Raw genomic sequence first — 21,111 nt, forward strand, 5'->3', positions numbered from 1 at the left:
CACACACACACACACACACACACACACACACACACACACACACACACTGTTTATATATTGTGAATACCAAACCTTTATCAGAGAAATTGAATACAAAGATGTTTTCCCATTCAAATGCTCCCCTTCTTCTCTGAGGTGCATTACTTGGGCCTGTGCAGAAGCTTTTCAGTTTTATGTATTTTATCTTTGTGATTAACTCCATCTCTTGTTTGGTTAAGAATACATCTCCTGCTCACAGCTGTCAGAAGTATATGATCTGTTTCTCTAATTTTTAACAGTCTGATCTTTAATATTAAAGTCAGGTCTCCATTTAGAAGGGATTGTGGAGTGTGGTGTAAGGTGCAGGACTGTGCCTAATTTCTGCCAAACTACTTTTCAGCTTTCCCGACAGTTTTCATCAAGGAAGGAATTCTTTTTCTAAGTCAATTGTGTTTTCCAGTTTATTGACTTCCATTGTTTCAGATCCTCCCTTGCCCAGTCCGTTTCACTGATCTCTCCTACTTTTTTTAACCAGCACCAGATGGTTTTGATGACGGCTCATTTATAATGCAGTGTGAAGCTACAATTTGCTACGTTCCCTTCATCCTTACCTCTTTTAAGAGCTAAGTTTTAACTGAAGCCAAGCAAAACCAAATTAGGAAAGGCCTGATGAGCCTTCTTCTGCTCACTGGAGCAGCCCGGAGCCATCTTCCTCTCTACTGGCCGGGAAACTCAAGAGTTCTGATCAGTCATCTTCCTGTTTCAGGACATACCAAAGTCTCTGGCTGCTAAGAACTGGCTGACTCAAGAAATAACAAGGTCACAATAAAACTTAAAGGAGCATGAAAGAAAAGTCACCTAGAGTTCCATTTTGTTCTTCCTTCCTCAAATATGACTGAGAGAAGTTCAAGCGACAAAGGAGAAAACCAAGGAAATGAGTGTGCTGACAACCTATTCCTAATGATGCCTGTGAGTGACAGATATAGTGGGATCCCCTAGAATTTTTAAACGGGCATCAACACAGCTGCTGAAGCTTTATGATTGCTTTCTGGAATAAATGGACAACAAGCAACTCTCAGGAGTCCAATTCATGCAAAAAGAAAGGACTCTACCATCTAAAGAATTCTTGCCCCATTGAGAGTGGGATTTTTTTTCTTTAATACTCTCTGAAAAGAGAAATAGCTTGGCATAATAGATAGGAAACTGCTTTAAAGCTGGAAAGATTTGGGTTCAAATCAAGCCGCTGACACTAGCTGTGTCACCCTGGGCACTCAGCGTCTCAGTGCTCTAGACCAGGGTTTCTTAAACTTTTTTCCACTTTAAACGCTTCCTTTTCCAGCATTCGTTGGCATCGAGTGGCCTGAGGGTATTCACAGTGCAAAGTGGGCATGTCTTGTGCTCAGAACCAAGGCTGCAGTGAAGTTGCACAACGCAACATGGGAAAACACTTTCAGAAACATCTGGGGTTCATTACACGTTTGACTGTAATTAATTTTTGGTCGTTGCACGCTCAGAAACCTTTCACTGTTACCAGATTTTTTGTGACCCTGTATGGGGTTGTGACCCACAGTTTAAAAAGCTCTGGGCAGCAACCTAAGATAGTAAACTGTGGAAAAGATGCCGACCTGCACTGGGGAGAGTCTCCCCACACCGGAAAAGTATTACACCAGCCCCATCATGGTTCCAGCCCCTCTTCTGCTTCTGAGACTCACTGTGGTGTACACAGCCAGGGACACTGAGGCACAGAAACTGCTCCAACTGTTTTGGGAAGCAATTGCAAATTATGCTAAGAAAGTGAGGAAAACGTTCACACTCTCTGCTCCAGAGACACCACTGCTGGGCAGGTACCCCAAGGCAGTCTAACCCACAGACACCATAAAATTTGTAGCAGCAAAGAATGAGAAGCGAAGGAGGTGCCTGTGCCCACCAATAAGGAAATGGCTAAACATATTGTGGTCGATGTACAGAATGGAAAATTACTGTGCTGTAAGAGATGACTGCCACAAATTCAAAGAGCCACGCCAAGACTTTGAACGGGCAAAAATTTACCATCTGGTTATCGTGCACATGCTTACTTACATACGTGTTGTTTCTCCCATTAGAACGTAAGTTCCTCAAGAGCAGGAACTGTTTCAATATTGTCTCTGTATTCCTAGAGCCCAGCATATAGTAAGTGCTAAATAAATGCTTGTTGATTGATTATATCAACTGATGCAGAAGGAAGTAAGGAGAACCAAAAAAAAAAAAACAACAAAAAAAAAAGCTATACAACGACTATGACAAAGTAAGAGGAAAGAACATGGTGCAATTATGATGACCAAGCTCACCCCCAAAGAAGACCTATGGAAATGTCCCTCCCTGCCTTCTGTGCAGGGGTGGGGGAAGGACTGCAGGTATGGAACACTACATAGACCATCAGACTTCACTGATATCATTTGGTTTTAATGACCTGCTTCTCCCCCCCACCCCACCCCGTTTTAAAATTCTCTATTATAAGGAATGGCTTTCTGGAAAGGAAGGGGACTTATATGAGGAAATGAAAGTGACATAAAAACAAAAGATGGCCATTGTTTTTAGCCAAGTGGCAGAGGATGCCTTTACAATTATGGATTCCTGGGTCAGCCACAGTTTGTGTAAGGGGAATCTCCTCTTCCCCACAGAGGTGAAGCTTTGTTACAAGGGATATCACTGAAGAGGAGAATGATAAAAGTATACCTTGAGAAGGAGGGGAAGGGAAGGCCGGACAGTTCCCACCTTGATCATCTTGATGCAAAGGGAGGAGAGAGAGCTTACCACATGCACATGTCTCAGGGCTTTTTACAGTACCCAGCACGGAATCGTTCTCTTCCCAGCCCCCCTCATCTTCACGCTGTCTCCCTGAAACACTGCCCAGTGCTAGCTTACAACCACCAGTCTCTATGACCCCTTCAATAGTCCGAGATCACACACAGCTTCAAGCCAAGAAGAAAACCCAAGGCCTGAGGATCCTGGGCCCTGTCTCCCATGAACATTGAGCTCTCCCCCTAAATAATTCAAAGGTGTTACTGTGGTTACCATAGTGTCCAGGGAGTAGGATTTCTCAGAGAGATGATTGCTTCTACTCTCAAGGAGAGTAAATCTCTCCATCCTCCATTTGTCCAGAAACCCTGGAGTTGGGATTTTTCATCATTTAAAGAGAGCCTGTAAATGTGGCTACAGACTGAAGTCTTATCCCCACAGCTTTCCCTCAGTCATTGCTAAGGGCATGCATAACTAGGTAGTGGCCAATGGGGGACATCTACCAGGCACACAGATCTTTTTCCCAAGTTCCACAATGACAATGACTCTCCCAGCTCTTTTAGAATCCCAACTCCTGGAAAGTAGAGACTGTGATTTTTTTTTTTTCTTCATCTCTCCAACACTTAACACAGTACATGGGTAGGAATAGGTACATAACAATTAGTACTGATGGATTGAATTGATTGATCTCACCTAATCTAACTTGGACTTGAAGGTCTCTCTACAACATCTCCAAAAAGTGGCTATCCAGCTTTGGTTGGAGCATTTCCAGTGATGGAGAACTCACTACCCCCCAGGCAGCTCTTTCCACTTTGAGATCCGGATAATCATTAAGGCAGTTTTTCCTTACACGCAATCAGAAATCTGCCTCTCAAATTTCCACCCACTGCTCCTATTTCTGTCCTCTAGGGCCAAAGAAAACAGCCTGATCCCTCTTGCACATGATTGCCCTTCAATTACCTGGAGACTTATCATGTTCCTGCCCCACATCCCACTCTTCTCTTCACTAGGCTGCCATCCCTATATCTCCAACCAATTGTCATATGGTGGGGTCTCCTTTGCCCCTACTGTCCTTTCCATGATCACGATACCCAGGCCCAAACCCCTTGGGAATAAGAAAGCTTCCTTCCTTGACCTGCCCCCAGTGCTCAGTACCCATTCTAGTCATTGTTGGGTAAAGATCATTGGTTGGATGGAGAGTCGGTCATTTCTATTTATCCTGGAGAGGAGTGGGGGGGGGGGTCCCTCAGGAAAGACAGCAAAACTTTCTGATGATGTTTCTGCTCCCAACCCTCTTGGGATACCCTCTCCTCCACCTATTCAAATCTTACCCACCCTGTATAGCACAGCTCTACTTCTACCAGCTCTGCAAAGCCCACTGCCCCAGCCTACAATGAGTGCCCATGAGACCCAAAATCGGTATTCCAAAACCCAGAGGCTGATTCTCCACTGTCATATTGGTCTCTGCTTGTTTCACGTACGGACCTTGCCTCACCCCTCTCCCACCCTATCCAGCCACACATCTGTTGGCTGCTTGAGGGAAGAGCCAGTGTCTTCCCTTCCCCTCAAGTCCCTTGCCCCCAATAAAAAGGAACATAGCCCTTAGGTACAGGGGAGAGAAATGCTCAGTAAGAAACTACTTAATTGACTAATTTGTGGTATTTGTAACTAAAAAAAAAGAGCTTTTGATGATGAAAAACTCTCTTGCTATGGCACTGAACTGAGAAGTAGTAGCCATCTCCAAAAGGACATTTGGATTTTATCAGAAGAGGAGGCAACATGGTACCATGGAGAGAGAGCATTAGATCTAGAATCCCAGCCTGGCCACTTATTACCTGTGTTACCTTGGGTAAGTCATTTCACATCTCTTGTTTCTCAGATTCCTCATCTATGAAATGAGGAGGCTGGGCGAGATGGATTCGAAGGCTCCTTCCAAAGCTAAATCTATGATACTGGGATACTCTTTAGTACAATCCTCACTTTGACACTGACTTCTGGTGTGCCCTGAAGCAACTCACTTCCCACGTCCCTGGACTTCTCTTTCATCATCAGTAAAATGAGGGGGGCTGGCATTCTGGAAAGCAGTTTGGAATTATAAAAAGAGAAGGGATGTTATCACCATTCTGCCTGACCCTGAGACGCTCTGTGAGGCATATGCACCCCACCAAGGTTAATGACAAGAAGAAAGGCCCCCAAACCTTACACATGGATATGCATACGCCAGAACCTTATTCATAGCAACAATTTTTGCAGAAGCAAAGAACTGGAAATGAACAGATGGACAATGACTGGGAAATGGCTATACAAGTTGTGGTGTAAAAACACAGCAAAAGATTACTGTTATAAGAAATGGTGAAGATTAGAGAAGAATAAAGAAGCTTGGGAAGACTTGCATAAACTGATGCAAAGTGAAGTACACAGCGCCAGGAAAACCATACGTACACATACATACTACAGCAACACAGTCATGTAGGAAAGACACAATGAAAATCGAATCCTGGGAAATCATGATGACCAACCTATGCTCCAAAGAAGAGACATGAGAAGACCCTTCCCTGCTTCTCTGCAGAGCTGGGGGACTGAATATAATGGCAAACTTTTTCCATGTGTTGTTTAGCTTTATTGACTTTTTTTTATCCTTTTAAAATTCTTCATTATAAGGAATGGCTCTCTGGGATGGCAAAGGGATACACTGGGAAATGGAGGTGATAAAAAACAAAAGATAGCAATACAAAATTTTTTTTAAATGAGGGGATTAGACTAGGAGACTTCTCAGGTTCCTTCCTGCTCCAAATGTAAGACTCGATCTAGCAACAGTGATATTATACAATGATCAACTGTGAATGACTTGGGTCTTCTCAGCAATCCAATGATCCAAGACGATGCCAAAGGACTCAAGAAGAAAAATGCTCTCCACTTCCAGAGGAATCATTGACAGAGTCTGAATACAGCTCAAAACACACAATTTTTCACTTTGTTTTTTTGTTGCTGTTTTCCTTCTGTCTGTTTCTTCCTTTAAAACATGACTAATATGGAAATGTATTTTATATGATTGTACATATATAGCCTACATCAAATTGCTTACTGTCTTACGGAGGGGGGAGGTGAGGGAGGGAGGGAGAAAATTTGGAACTCAAAATTTTAAAAAAATTATATATTAAAAATTGTCTTTACATGTAATTGGGAAAAATAAAATACTATCTTAAGAAAAGACTCAGTGATCTGATGAATAATGGGGAGTAACTGTGATCTGGCACAAGGAGTGAGGTAAACTGGCCTCTGGTCCAGGCTGTTACAACCTAGCCTCAGTTTCCTCACATCCCTATTGTCTTCATCTCCTCTCATCGTCCACCAGGGCATCAGAGTCTACTTGGCCGTTGGGGGACATTCTGACCTGTGACCTCCTTGACCTAGACCTCCAAAAGTAAGCCACCACCTTCCCCCTTCCCTCAAACCAGGAAGACTTAATCAGTCCAAGATATTGCTATCCCCATGGGACAAGCTCAGACTGCCCCACCCTAGTTACAGCTCTGCTAACACCTGAGCAAACCTGGCCGGCAGCTTCAGCAGCCTCAGCAAAGCGGGGAGACCTCCTCCCCACGGAGGTGAGAAAGCAGCCACCTCGCCTCCCCGTGTCGGCATGCCCTCTCAGCAGCACCCGCTGCTGCCTTCGCACAGAGGCCGGCACACCGGAGGTGCTTAACGGGTGTTTACTGACTGCTAAAGGATGAAGCCTGGAAAGGCAGGTGCAGCTCTGGGACAAGCCCACTCACCCTCCTGAGGAGCCCAGTGGTCCTAAGAAATGGTGCCACTGCACTGAGCACCTGCCTGCTGCTCCAGGAGGGAGGTGGTCTGTGCTCTCCTCCTGGAGGATGAGTCAATATTTGACCTGGAGATTAATCCCAGGAAAGCTAATGTTTGCGCGCCACTTTTTCTCTTTAGTTCAGAAAGCAGAAGAAAGGAATGGAAACTTTTCATTTGGAGAAGGCAGAGTGGGGAGAGGATGGTGGCCCCTGGCAAACATTCAAGGCAGATAGGCCAGGGCTGCCAGTCCAGGCTCTGGGACGGCTGTGCCCCTGACCCCCGCAATCAGCAGACTCTCCCCAGTCTTTTTTCAGAATGAGGTGAGTATGGTGAAACGCATAGAAGGCTGGCTTGGGTTCAAGTCCCACTCTGATTCATACTGGCTGTGTGACTCTGGGCAGGTCACTCAGCCTCTCAGTGTCCCCAGCAGCTCTATAACACAGACAGGGAGGGCTGACCTGCACTGGTGGAGGGCTTTTCTTCACCCAGGATTGTCCGATACTGATTAAAATCACTGACCCCCTTTCCTGTAATCTGATATGTCCCCAGAATGGCACAGTGCAAAAAACACCAAACATTCCCAGTGAACTTAGTACCCAAGTGTCGGGTTCAAATCCTGCTTCTGATACTTGGTAGCTATAAGACCTGGACAAGTCACTTAACCACTCTCAGTTTCCTCACCTGGAAAATGGGGATAACAACAGTACCTACCTCACAGAGTGGCGGTGGGGACTAATATATGTAAAGAGCTTTGCAAGCCTTAAAGTGGTATAGAAATGCTGGTTATTGTTGTTATTATTATTATTTTTTTTGGGGGGGGGGGGTGGCAATCAGGGTTAAATGACTTGCCCAGAGTCACACAGCTAGTGAGTGTTATGTGTCTGAGGCCAGATTTGAACTCAGGTCCTCCTGACCCCAGGGCAGATGCTCTATCCACTGCACCACCTAGCTTATTATGATGATGATTATAACCCAGTTTTGCTGCCTACCACCTGTGTGGCCTTTAGCAAATCACTTAGCCTGTCTGGCTCCAATTTCCTTATCTATAAATTGACAGTTGGACTGGCAGCTGTCCAGCTGTCTATAAGCCTCTGATCCTGCCCTGTCCATCTCACAACACTATGAGAAGGCTCGGGTCTGTGATGTGAGCATGACAAGTCTTCATTCTTATTTTTATTGTTGATTAACCAGAGGTAGGATTTCATTCCTTTGACAACTGATAACAAGGAAACTCCTGGAGGAGTTTGCTGGGGTCACACGGCCAGTATGGGTCCTTGATAAACACAACCACGCTTTGTTTCCCCTGATAGAACATGAGCTCCTTGAGGGCAGGGACTGGTTCATTTCTGTCTTTGGATCTCTGCTGCCCAACGTAGAACCTGCTTAACCGATTGATGGAGAAGACTTGGCAGAGCCATATTGGTGATCTCCAAGGGCTGTCAGGGGGATGTGAAATTTAAGGGAGATGAATGGGTTCAAGATACGAATCCCTGGTGCCCCTGGTCAGACCACAACTGAAATGGTGTAGGCCACGCTAGGAGCCACATTTTAATAGCTAGGATTTATAAACCACTTTCAGGTTTGCAAGACACTCTATAACTATCATTTCATTGACCCTCACAACCCTGGGACATAGCTACTAATATTATTCCCACTTTACAGACAAGGAAACTGAAGGAGTCAGATATTAACTGACTTGCCCAGGATCACACTGACAGTAGGCATCCGAGGCTAGATTGGAATTAGGTGCTCCCGACTTCAAGTCCAGCACTCTCTATCGCCTGAACCCCCCAGCCACTGGTAATATAGGGGGTGTGCAGATGAAGGCAATGAGGATGGGGAAGCGCCTTGAGTTCCAGCCCAGCAGGGATCAGGTGAACAAAATGAGGATACTGAGCCTGGAGAAGAGGAGACTTAGACAGAGGATGCCACAGCTGTGTCCAACACCTGAAGGGCTATCCTGTGGAAGACCTGTTCCACTTGGTCCCAGGGGTCAGAACCGAAGAGACAGTGGGAAGTTGTAAGGAGGAGAATTTGAGCTGGACCTTGCTAGAGTCAGAGAGGCTGAATTCAAATCCTGCCTGATCCTCGCTACTAATGCACCTTGGCCAAGCCACTTCATCACTCTAGGCCTCAGTTTTCCACCTTGAAAATGGGGGGGAGGGAGGTGGACACATAGCCTCTAAGGTCCCTTCCAGCTCTTACCTGTGGAACGGGCTTCCTCGTGGATAAGGCTGACTTAGGAGTTCGTGTGTTTCTCCTTCCTGGAGGTCTTCAATGAGTGGATGGACGACCACCCATCAGGCATGCCATGCAAAGGACTCCTGTTCAAGTAAAGCTCAGGCCCATGCCCTCCGTGCTCCCTTCCAACTCAGAGACTGAGTGTGAATTGGGGAAGTGGGATTAGACAGAACTAGAAGACGTCTGAGCGGCAGACTTCAGCTCAATGGAAAGACTATCCCATGACCACTGGAACTGTCCACAAGTGGGGAGGAAGTTCCACTGATCGGTGCCTGGCCAAGTGCTTGCTGGGTACGTTGGAGTGGGGTATGGAACGGGCTGAATAGCCTCGGGGGTCCTTCCCAACTCTAGAATGTCGATATTCTGGGACCCAGTAGGAGTCTTGCACGGGACATGCTTTGTAAGCCCAGAAGCACTTGGATCATTATCATCACGCAGGGCAAGGACAAAGGGTGATTAAGTCTGCCATTGTCTCATAAATCAAAAATATAACCACACTTGGAAGCCCGAATTATTTAAAGAGCCCTGTGGCAAGAGTCAATTTTATGTTTTATACATATATAAAATATGTACTAGCCATATTTACTGTCCCAACGGAAGTTCTTCTGCACACATCCCTCCCTTCGCAGTAGGAATACAAGGCATTAAAACCCATTGCCAGGATTAGCCCTGTAGCCCTTGCCGCCTAGATCCGGGATCAACGAGGGGAAATTCCAGAAAGAGCGCGCTTAATGCTTCCAAGCTCAACTGCTCAGTGATGGGATATCCCTCGAGCTCCCGAAACGCCCCCTGCTAACATCCACCAAGGAAAAGATCCAGGGTCACAGACAGAGAGCTACAAGGGACCTTAGATTTCATCTAGCCCGAATGGCTCGTTTTAGAGATCACTCAATAAACATTTGTTAAGTGCCTACTACGTACGTGCCAGGCACTGGGCTAAGTGCTGGGGATACAAAAAGAGGCAGAAGACAGTCTCTGCCCCAGAGGAGCTCACAGTCCAACAGGGCAGACGGAAGCGCTGAGCCTGACAGGTCGAGGGCCTTGTCAAAGATCACAGAGGCCGTAAGTATCAGAGTGGGGGTGGGGGCAGGGTTCCAACCCAGATCTGCTGACTCCCGGCCAGACATCTCTCCACCGCACTGCACAGTGTGGGGTACTGGACAGAGAACCAGGCTAAGAGTCAGAACACAGAGACTGTAGACCTACTCTGCTGAAGACTCACCGGGCGGTCACTTTGAATCACTGGTCCGGAGCTAGACGAGACCTCAAAGGTCTCTCTGGACAAAGGCTAGCCCTCAACCTAAACCCAACCCTTCTCACTTCTCAAATGAGGGCGTGCAGATACCAGAGAGATTGACTGACTTAAGGGAGGATTTACACACATGTCCCTGATTCCAGAGCCAATGCTCCCTCAGTTGGGCCCCTGGGCCCCAGTGTCATCAACTGTAAAACAGAAATAACTGCTCCCTACCTCACGGGGTGATGTTTATGAGACATGAGCATCAGTATTAATTGATCCAACCCCTTTACTGAATTTTTCATGTTCTCCATCAGCACCACGGACTGATTTTCATATTCTCCATCAGTACCACGGACTATATTTGGTGATAAGTTCACGGGTGAGAAGAAAAGTAAATGTTACATCATCATTCCCAAAGTTTTATCAAATTACATTAAATCCATCTTTTAGGTTAGAGAATTATCTAAATTGCTTGACGCAAAGTTCTTGGAATGAAGCCTTTCTCTGGCAGACAGAAACCAGAAAGACCCCAGTCCTCCCTCCCCACACATCCTTGTTCTCTCTGGATTTTTCTACAACACGGGAGGCCACAAAAGAACCGGCAATGCTCACTGAAGAGTTTAATGAATGCAAACTCAACGGGCCCCAAAGAAATTAGGTCAGGTCTAACAAAACAAAGGATTGGGGCAAAAACCAGGTCCTCATTGGAAATGAGTTCTCCCTGTTCTGGTCCCAACAGCCACCGCCTTTAGCCGAGAAATGTGCTCGGCTCATCTGCAAGGCAATGGATGTTCTGTGATAAACAGGGAGGGAATGAGATGGACAGGTGGCTGAGACATTCTGCGCTGAGACATTCTGAATTTAGACCTGTGACAACACCTAATTTCACTTCTCCATCAGGGAGAAAACCACCTTATTTTTAGCTTCATTTCTGTTTTTACTGTCCTCAGGCTTTGGGGCAGAACTAAAGAGTGGGGAGATTTCTGAAGGAGGAGGCATCTATCCACAAAGCTGCAGTTCAAGGACTGGGGGCACCAGATCAGGCCCTGAGAAGGGACGCTCTAGGTCAAGCAGTTTTTCCCTGAATCAATCACTTAGCAGCATCTATATTCTCCTGCCAGTACTTTGGACCCAATGAGTCAAATTCCACCTCAATAATTGACTCAGCTGCTCAAAGAGGATGGGAAACTCTCAAGAATGAAATCTGACAAAACAAAGAGAAAATATTCTGATGAGGGAAAAAGGATGTTGCCACTTAAAAGCATCAATGTGGCTGCACAGGGAGCTCACCCGATCAAGCGCTAAGAGCAAAAACAACCAAAGGCTGAGGTTCTTACTTTCAGAAAGCACGGCAGGCAAGGAGTGGTTTTCAATACCCTACCTAGAACATAGGATGTTGGCCTTTTCTGCCATTGACAAGTAATTGCTGTCCAGGCTTAAAGTGTTTTTAGAAAGACAAAGACAGGAGATGGAGGCAAAGGAAGGTGACTAAACAAGAAAACAAAATGGCAGGATCCAAGATATACTAAATTCAGAATGAATTCTAAGAATAACCAAAAGAGAGGTGTGTGTGTGTGTGTGTGTGTGTGTGTGTGTGTGTGTGTGTGTTGGGGGAGGGGATCAGCCTATGTCACGGGTAAGAGGAAATCCAAGGAATGTCACTTTTTACATGCAGTAAATGGGAAAATCCCAAAGGAAGTAAGGCAGAAATGTTCACTTTTGAATCTACTTTCGTTTTCTCTACTAAGGAGAAGGCACACCAGATTTGGAGTCTGGGGAGTGGGTGGGGGGAGGGTCCTGGACTGGGGGTTAAAACATCAGCTCCACTATTTCCCAGCATGACCTTGGGTAAGCCATTTCCTCTTTATACGCCTCATTTTCCTCATCTATAAAATGAGGGGACTGTACAATCCTAACTTCTCAGTCCCCTTCCACTTCGAAATCTCCAACTCACAAGACCTCCAGACAGGGAAGGGCAGAGGCATTAACACAGAGATGGAACTCAAGGTGAAGGAGGAGATGAAAAGAGATTATCTATAGCCAGCCTCAATGAATTCAAGCCACCAAGCCTAGATAAAAACAAATTCTAATAGCTGGCTTTTATGCTGAACATTTGCAGAGTGACTTTCATCCATTATCTCATTTAATTCCCAAAAGTAAGTGCTGTAATTATCTTTATATGTGAGGAAACTGAGGCTCAGAGGTGACTTACTGAGGGTCGAACAGGCTATGGGGGTCTAAAACAGAATTCAAACTCAAGTCTTCTATACATTCTACCACACGGCCTCCATGACCTACAACCATGGTGCTCAAAGGACCGATGAACCTAACTGTGGAGCTAAGGCAGATACTTTTGGAAAAATTCTGAAGACCAGGAAAGGTGTCCCAGACAGACAACAGGAAGGCATTATCCTGAATTTCCAAAGACAGCAGGAATATGAATTCTTTCCCCTGTAGTGGGATGAAACCTTACTGTGATTACTATCATCCTTAAAGGGGTGGTGTAAGACGATCAATGAGCCCAGAAGGGACTTTGGAGAAGAGCCAACGTGAGCTCATTGAAACAGATTGGATGACCACAGGATTGAGAGCTAGAAGGGACCCCAGAGGCCATCCCACAACCCTTTCATTTTACAAATGAAGAAACCGAGGCCCAGGGGGGCTCTGTGATTGGTCTAGAGTCACACAAGTAATATCCAAACCCAGGTCATTTGACTACAAACCTAGCACTCTTTCCACAGTCAGACTTCTGCCACCATGATTTTCCTTAAGTTCAGATCTGACCATGGGACTCTTTTACTTAATCAACTCTCAGAGCTTCCTACTGCCTCCAGGATAAAGTACAAACTTCTCCATTTACCTGTTACAGCACTTCAGCACTGTCCCCAATGTATCTTTCCAGCCTCATGAGACATCAGTCCTCCTCTCAAACTCCGCCGTACAGTCCAGCTGCTCTTCCCTCTGTTCTTCATACTCCATCTCTGGTCTCCGAGCCTTGGTACTATCTGGTCCCAAACATCTGAATGCACGTTCTCTCTACCTCTGCCTCCTAGAGGCTTCTCTTTCTCTAAGACCCAGCTCAAGTACCACCTCCTACAGCAAGCTTTCCTGATTCTCTCTAGCCGCTAGTGCCCTCCCTTCCAGCCCACACTGCACTTACCTCATGACTGTGTGCATTTATTTACATAATTTGTGTATTTATTCATTTTAGAGTCATATCTTAAATACTTACAGATGTATCTATAGCCCCCATTAGAATGGAAGTTCCTTTGTTGAGAATAGGGGCTGTTTCATTCTTCGTACTTGTGTCCCCAGGGCCTAGGACAGTGCCTAGCGAGCATTTCATAGTGGTTGATTTTCTGAAAGAATTTCTAGGCTGGGAGATCAGTGGAATGCCATGGACTAAGCCTCCCTCCAGATACCCTTGTGGTGACGACGGGGAGGACGGACAAGGGGCAGTTTAGTGAGGTGCTTTTGAAACCAACAGAAGGACAGAACTCAAATAATAGTGACTGATGGACTGACGTCATCCCGAAGGGAGGTTCCTACCACAGGGCCCCAAGATTTTTCCGTGGCCCTGTCCTGGAATTTTTTTTTTCCAATTTGATGAGTGACAGATGAAGGTACTCATGTACTGCTTATCAAACTACTGGATGAAGTAAAGCTGGAAGAGATCTCTGAACACTCTGGATAGTGAGGATCAGGATTCAGAAAGACCTCAGTAGGCTGCGACGATAGGTCAAGTCCGAGCACGTGAAATCCAATAGGGACAAACTCCCAGCCCTCACCTGGATTCATTACATAAACCTCATAAGCTGAGAGTGAACAGGTACAGCTACAAGACAGTTCATGAGGAAAAAGACCTCAGAGGGCCCAGGCAAAGAAGAGTCCAGTCATCTGAGGACGCTTAAAGAGAAAAAGTATACGAAGACAAGGCGACTGACCGCAGCCCTGCCCGACTCTGCCCTCCCTCGTCAGGACACGTCTGAGCGCCGTGCTTGTCTTTGGGCACCACATCCTGGAAGCACCGTGCTAAGCCAGGGAAGACTAGGTCATTCAAGGATCAGATGAAGACAGGACTGGGGGTGCTGAGCCTAAAATGGGGATGGGGAGGTGTGCAGGGGAGCAGCACTGAGGCATTTCTCGAAGTATCTGAAGGGCAGTCATGTGGAACTCTGCTTGGCCCAGAGGGCATGGCCAGGAGGAGTGGGCAGGATTTACAGAGAGGCGGTTTTCATTCTGACGCACAGAAAAACTTCCAGACAATGACGGCTTTGCAGAGTCAGAACCGACTGCCTCAGGAGGGACTGAGATCACTGACCAGGGACTGGATGACCATTCTCTGGACACCCTCTGAGGGAATTCCTGTTCGGTCTGAGTGAGGTCCCTTGCCACTGGGAGATACTAAGATTCTGTGAAGACTTCTCAAACCTCATGGAAAATTGAAGTTTGGCTATCTAATTAATTCAGCTACTGGGATCCAGTCTGTGGGAATCTGGCACCATTTGAGGTGGTATCTCTGACCTAGGAGCATATACACCTCCAGGCCCTCCTCCACCCAGGTACAAGATGAGAAGAAACTCTAAAAAGGGATAGAGTGGGGAGAAGCAAGCACGGGAAAGCAGTATTTGTATGGATTAGGGAGTAGGGTGTGCTGGGGAAGCATGGCCCCGTGTTAGGGCCGCCCAATAATAATGCCACTATGCTTGTATCCAAAATATAAACATCACCAGTTCAAAATGAAAGAGACACCCCTGCAGACTGCATAGGAGACCCCAAATAAAGCCTGAAATATTTGGACACTGGTGAGTGGTATAGACTGCAATGTGTTTTGCCTGCCTGTGATGTGACGGCAACATATATATAGCCAGCCAATCCTACAGGAATTCAAGGGAATCTAAGAAAAGGGGGGCCCAAACTGGACCAAGAGTGATATCACTGCCCTTCTGTTTAAGCAAAGTGAGAAGGGGCCTGGGAGGACACCTCTTGAGGCAGGTGAAAGCGCATTAAATTTGGACTCAGAAGTCTGAGAATCGCTACTTCAGCGACCTTGGGCAAGGCGCTTTTCTGGGCTTCACTTTCCTCATCCGTAAAATGAGTAGGTCGGGACTGACGGCGTCCGTGGTCCCTCCAGCTCGAGGACTGTGATCCTATGGAGCTCTCCGCCTCTTTTGGCCTCAGTTTCCTCATCTATGAGGTGTTGCATAAGCGGCATAAAGTAAAAGATCGTGTAAGATGACTTCCTGGGTTCCCTTCCAGTTCTAGATATATGAGAGAAGGGATGGGAGCAAACATTTATATAGTACCTACTATGTGCCGGGCACTGTGCTAAGCACTTTACAAATAGTATCTCATTTGATTCTCACAACAACCCTGTGAGGTAGGTGCTAATATAATCCCCATTTCATGATTAAGGAAACTGAGGCAAACAGGGCTTAAATGACTTGCCCAGGGTCACACTGATAGAATGTAACTGAGGCTGGTTTTGAACTCAAGCCTTCCTGACTCCAGGCCCAGCGCTGTCCATCGTGCCACCAGCTGCCTCGATATCCCCTAGTGCAATCCTTTCATTTAGCAGCTGGAGAAACAGAGCTGGGGAGGACCTTGCCCCGGCCACAAAGGAACAAGAGGCTAAGCCAGAATTAGGATACCAAGGATGCTTCCCGCATCCAGGACCGCAGCTTGCAAGGATACAGATGTGGCCCCCATGTAATAACCCAGACAAAGCAACCCTCATGGCACCTTTCATCCAAGGGTGACAGGACTGGTGACTGAAGAGAACCCATGGCATGTCTGACTGTGTGTGTCACCTCTGGATGACGTCTGTCCGTGTGGAGACACAAGGCCGTGACAAACGTTCTCATCCCTCCAGTCTTCCATGGCCCAGACACAGGGCTCTGCTCTGGAGCACACACTGAACATAAAACTTGGGATTATTCACATTTTAAATTTAGCTCTGAGTCTCCCGTTAGTCATCTGCATCCTAGAGCTCCAGCAAAAGCGCCGAGTGTCTGAGGCTCACCCAGACTGTTCACTCACTCATCCACTTGACATGCATTCGGTGAGCACCACCCAGGGACCAGAGAGGGGCCCAGCACGGGCCAAGGAAAAGGGGGGGAGTCACACGGCTTCCCCTCTTCTTCTCCCCACCCCGGCCTCCAGCAGGGAGTCAGGACGTTGGAAATCCATGGGTAAGACATATTTCCAAGACAGAAGAATTATTGAGCTACCGAGAACCAAGAACCAGAGAACAAGCCCAAGGTGCAGAGATGCCAAGAATTTTAAGGGTGGTCAAGGGAAAAATGCCTCTCTAAGGATTCTTAATTTGGGGTCCAGAAAGGTGTTGTTTTATCATCTCGATCATTGCCTTTTAATGTAATTGGTTTCCTTTGTAATATTAGTGTTTTATTTAATGCATTTAAAACCATGATTCTGAGAAGGTGAAACCCAGAGGTTTCACCAAAGGGGTCCACGGCACATGGGAATCCAGCCTTGGGAGAGTCTCGCTGCTCAGCGATATGCCAGGAAAGACCCTAGTTCCTGTGCCAAGTTGGCAGGGAATGAGGCTAGAAATGGATATGTGGAGAGAGGGAGGGAGAGAGAGAAGGAAGAAAAGAAGAAGAGAGAAGAATGAAGGGAGGGGGGAAGGGAGACAGAGAAGGAGGGAAGAAGAAAAGAAGAGAGGCAAAAAAGGCAATAGCGAGAAAAATGCCACGTTTTATTTTTAGAAATTAAGAATAATAGTTGGCCATATCCATAGCCCTTGAAGGCTTGCCACGCACATACTTAATAGCAACCTTGTAGGTAGGTGGTATCACTATTTACTTTTTCAAAGGAAACCAAGGTTAAGAGAGCTGGAGGCAGCGGAGAGTATGGAAAAGATGGTTGGATTTGGAGTCAGAGCGTATGATTCCAAACTCAACTCTTCCATTTACTATCTGTGTGACCTTGGGCAAGTCACCTCTCTGGGCCTCGGATTTCCCACCTACAAAATTAGTGGGGTGAAGCCACTGATCTCACAGGTCCCTTCCAGGTCTGAACCTATGATTTCATGACTAGGTTTAAATCTTAGCTCTTGTCTCCTGAAACCCAGTGATACACTGGGTGAGCCACATGCCAACTCCTATGAGTCTCAGTTTCCCCCTCTGTAAAATGTTCTAAAAGGTTCATGATCCTAGGTAAAGTGACTTGATGAAGGTGACACAATCAGTTACAGGCAGTGAAACAAGGTCTTCAAACCACAGCTTTTCACAATACCACACTGTCTATCCAAGAAGACAGCCCACCCAGCCTCCACACCCCTTGCCTCCACTCCACTACCACTCTCTCCCCCTCCAGCTCTGGGAGTCACCCTGGGCAACTCCTCTTACGTCTCAACACAACTCTTTCCTATGAACCACCAAGCATTTAGTGCACACCTACGATGTGCGTGGCAGTAGGGCTACATAAATATCGAACTCTCCGTGCTCTGGAGAAGCTTACAGTCAGTCTACGGGGCATCTGGTGCTGGCGGTTTCCCATCAGAAGTCACTGAGACTCTCAGGTGAGGCACTGATTGGAGCTGCCCTATCTCCTCTCCCTGAATTCCTCACCATTCCCATCCTAGGTGGTCCTCCCTCCCTCACTAACCCCCATCCCTTCAAACTCACCTCTCCAGTAAAGGGCTGCTGTCCCTTCTCCTCCAGGGAAGAGGTGCCACACGACCCACTGAGAGAGGGGAGCTCAGCCAAAGAGTCCTCCCTATTAAGAGGGGCAGGGCCGCATCAGATGATTGACAGGGCCGTGGGCATAGCCCAGTGCTTCCTGCCCGCTCAGCACGGGCAGCGGCGGGGCAGGTAGCTCAGGGTAACTCCCTAGCTGCCGCTAATGGGGAACCAAGGAAGCTCTGGTCTTGATGCTAGCCAGGAAAGAGGAGGGGGCAGGACCCCCGGGCTCCTTAGAGGCAGCCTCCTCGGGCTGGCCTTGGCAAGCCTAGGAAGTGCTACGGATGACCCACGAGCCGGGGGAGAGCCTGACTGGGCCGCCACGCAGCGGAACACGTGAGCTTGCGACTTTCTGGTTAACTGAATTCTCTGGCTGAGAAGACATCTCCTTATCTCAACAAAAACCAACTAAGAAACCACAACAATGCAAACAAGGGACAAAAACGTTATGAGTCTCAAGAGCCGTGGCTGAAGGAGCTGCATGCTGCGTCCAGAGCACAGCTCAGGCCCTGGCTCACCGTCGGGATTCTTTTCATTTAGTTAGTTCTAGTGTTCAACATTCACTTTTGTAAGACTTTGAGTTCTAATTTCCTCCCCCTCCCGGAGACAGCAGGCAATCCGACAGGTCAGAGCTGGAAGGGACCAGAGATTGGCTGATCAATCAACCAATCAATTGAGAGCATTTATTCGGCCCCTATGCCTGCCTTCGAGGAGCTTCCATTCTACTAGAGGGAGACGACGTGTGTGTGTGTGTGTGTGTGTGTGTGTGTGTGTGTGTGTGAACACGATACAAGGACTAAACACAAGGAAGTTTAGGAAAGGAGGACACGAGCAAATCAGGAGAAACTGAGACCCAGGGAAGGGAGCCATTTTTCCCAAGGTCACACCTCCCATCAAGACGTGGCTCAGTGTTCCACAGGACTTTAGACCTAGAACTGGAAGGGGCCTCAGATGCATCTAGTCCAGCACCCTCATCTTATAGATGGGGAGAGACTTAGTGACCCACCCACTCTGTCGACGACAAAGATGAGATCGGAATCCAGATTGAGTGCTCTGACCACTGGACCACAGCGTCAACTCATTCCTCCTTCTCTTAGCCCTGACGAAGCCCTGAGAGCTGTGCTAAGGGGACCCCGGAGGTTGGTTCTAAGAAGTCAGCTACACAAGGTGGGTTTCGAGCCTTGTGTGAGCATTTTGTCTGCGCCCTCGGCTACTGCAGCCTTGGTACCTGAGGAGTCACATCACGACCCAATACGACGCCCATGGCCATAAGTACCCTCTGCTCCCACGGCCTCTCCAGCCACCGTCGAGTTCCAACCCAACCTGAGTCCCAGAGGCCCCAGGTTAAGGCTTAACCCTGCATTTGTGAATGTCTATCTCTCCCTCTCCTTACTAAGAGAGATATTCGTCAAATGCTTGGCAGATAATCGGTGCTAAATAAATGCTTCTCTTCCCTCTTCTTCCCATCCTACACAACAAAGCATTTTAAGAGTTTTTTTAAAGAGAAAAAAAAAGAAAAATCGGTCAGAAAAATTAACCAATTTATCAAAAGAATCTGCCGTGCAGTATCCCACCCCCGTGATGCCCCACCCTCTCAAAGAAGGCAAAGGGAAGATGCAATAACATTTCCTAAAGATGACAGCAGAGCTTTTTAAAAAGCAGACGAGGAACTATGAAAAAAGGCCCCCAAAGCTGAGGGGTCCTGCTGTGCTGTGTGTGCTCCATGACTGATGACTTGTGTGACCTTTGGCAAAACTCTTCCTTTTTCCGGCAATACCTCCTGGAAGCCATGTCAGACCAAGGATATCTACCCAGGGTCCAAAAGGGACTTTCTGAATATAGAGTTTCTGATAAGAGAAGACCAGGAAGGGACACAAGCAAATTGGTGCCAAGCTGTCATAAGGTCATAGGAGGTAAACCATAAGAGACCGATGGGATGACCTAGTCCAGCCCCTCCATCATACAGATGAGGCAACTGAGGCCCAGACAGGTTAGGGGACTTGGGCAAGGGGATTTGAACCCAGATCCTGATTCCAAACTCAGTGTTCTTTGAACACCACCACAAACAGTGGGATCAGCGACCTGGCAGGTTGGATTTTCTTGGCCAAGGCTGTCACCTGTGAGTTGTTCTTATGCCCAGGCACTGCCTCCACCTTCCTCCCTCGATTCCCCCTTTCCCTTCCCCTTCCTCTCCCCCCATATCCTCCTTCCCCTCTCTTTCTCCCTCCCACTCCAGTCCTCTGCACCTACACTGGCAATGACCTCAGGACTTGGGCCAGCCACTCATTCAAAAGATAAGCAAGAAGTACTAACTTGTCCAAAATCAACAAAGTTCATGGAAGACCTGGGACCAGAATTCCAGGCTCCTAATTTTCATTTCTCTAAACCACACCATCTTATCAGTAGCAAATTAAGACCCTCCTGCCCCAGGGCTCACAATGCCTTGATTGGTGAGTGTCTAAGTGCAAACTCATATGGCCCACCATATCCTGCCAGCCCCCACATGCCTCACATTCCACTCGGGCCTAATGGCTATTTGCCCTGCTGCCAGGACTACAGTATATTAGGATGGCTCCTTCCCTGATGCTTGCCACCTCTTGCCCTGGGACTCCTAAACCAAATGCTGTCAAAAAGTCACTAAACTGGACAGGCCCTTTGACCCAGCATCACTCACCTCTATGGGTTATTCCAAAAGCCTTAATGTGGTTACCCCTATAAGAACATGATCTCCTTAGAGAACATTATGAAAAGCAAAACAGATAATTTTGATTACATTAAATTGAAAAGTTTTTGCACAAACAAAGCCAATGAAGCTAAGATTAGAAGGAAGGCAGAAAATTGGGAAGGAATTTTTATAACCAGTCTCTCTGATAAGGGCCTCATTTCTAAAATATATAGAGAATTAAGTCAAATTTATAAGAATACAAGCCATTCCCCAATTGATAAATGGTCAAAGGATATGAACAGACAGTTCTCAGATGAAGAAATTAAAGCCATCTATAATCATATGAAAAAATGCTCTAAATCACTATTGATTAGAGAAATGCAAATCAAAACCACTCTGAGGTACCACATCACAACTAACAGATTGGCCAACGTGACAAAACAAGAAAATGATAAATGTTGGAGAAGATGTGGGAAAATTGGAACACTAATGCATTGTTGGTGGAGTTGCGAAATGATCCAACCATTTTGGAGAGCAATTTGGAACTATGCCCAAAGGGCTATAAAAATGTGCACACCTTTTGACCCAGCAATAGCACTTCTAGGGCTATATCCCAAAGAGATCACACAAATGGGAAAAGCACCTACATGTACAAAAATATTCAAACCAGCTCTTTTTGTGGTGGCAAAGAATTGGAAACT

The 21,111-nt window shown here is 46.8% G+C and overlaps 1 protein-coding gene across 8 annotated transcripts in view; it reads right to left on the reverse strand.

Moving 5' to 3' along the window:
- The window catches only part of ST6GAL1 (ST6 beta-galactoside alpha-2,6-sialyltransferase 1), a 113,643-nt gene that overhangs the window by 48,749 nt on the left and 43,783 nt on the right, over positions 1-21,111 (reverse strand). Inside the window, exon 1 of one of the 8 annotated variants that reach the window (XM_027862058.1) lies at positions 12,903-13,177. The exons of the other annotated variants lie outside the window; for them this stretch is intronic. The gene's annotated coding sequence lies outside the window, so the exon portion shown is untranslated. Of the gene's footprint in view, positions 1-12,902; positions 13,178-21,111 lie in introns of those variants that run through there. 8 annotated transcript variants of the gene reach the window in all.

The sequence above is a fragment of the Vombatus ursinus genome, unplaced genomic scaffold, assembly GCF_900497805.2.
Source record: "Vombatus ursinus unplaced genomic scaffold, bare-nosed wombat genome assembly UNPS02014768.1, whole genome shotgun sequence".
Lineage (NCBI taxonomy): Eukaryota > Metazoa > Chordata > Mammalia > Diprotodontia > Vombatidae > Vombatus > Vombatus ursinus.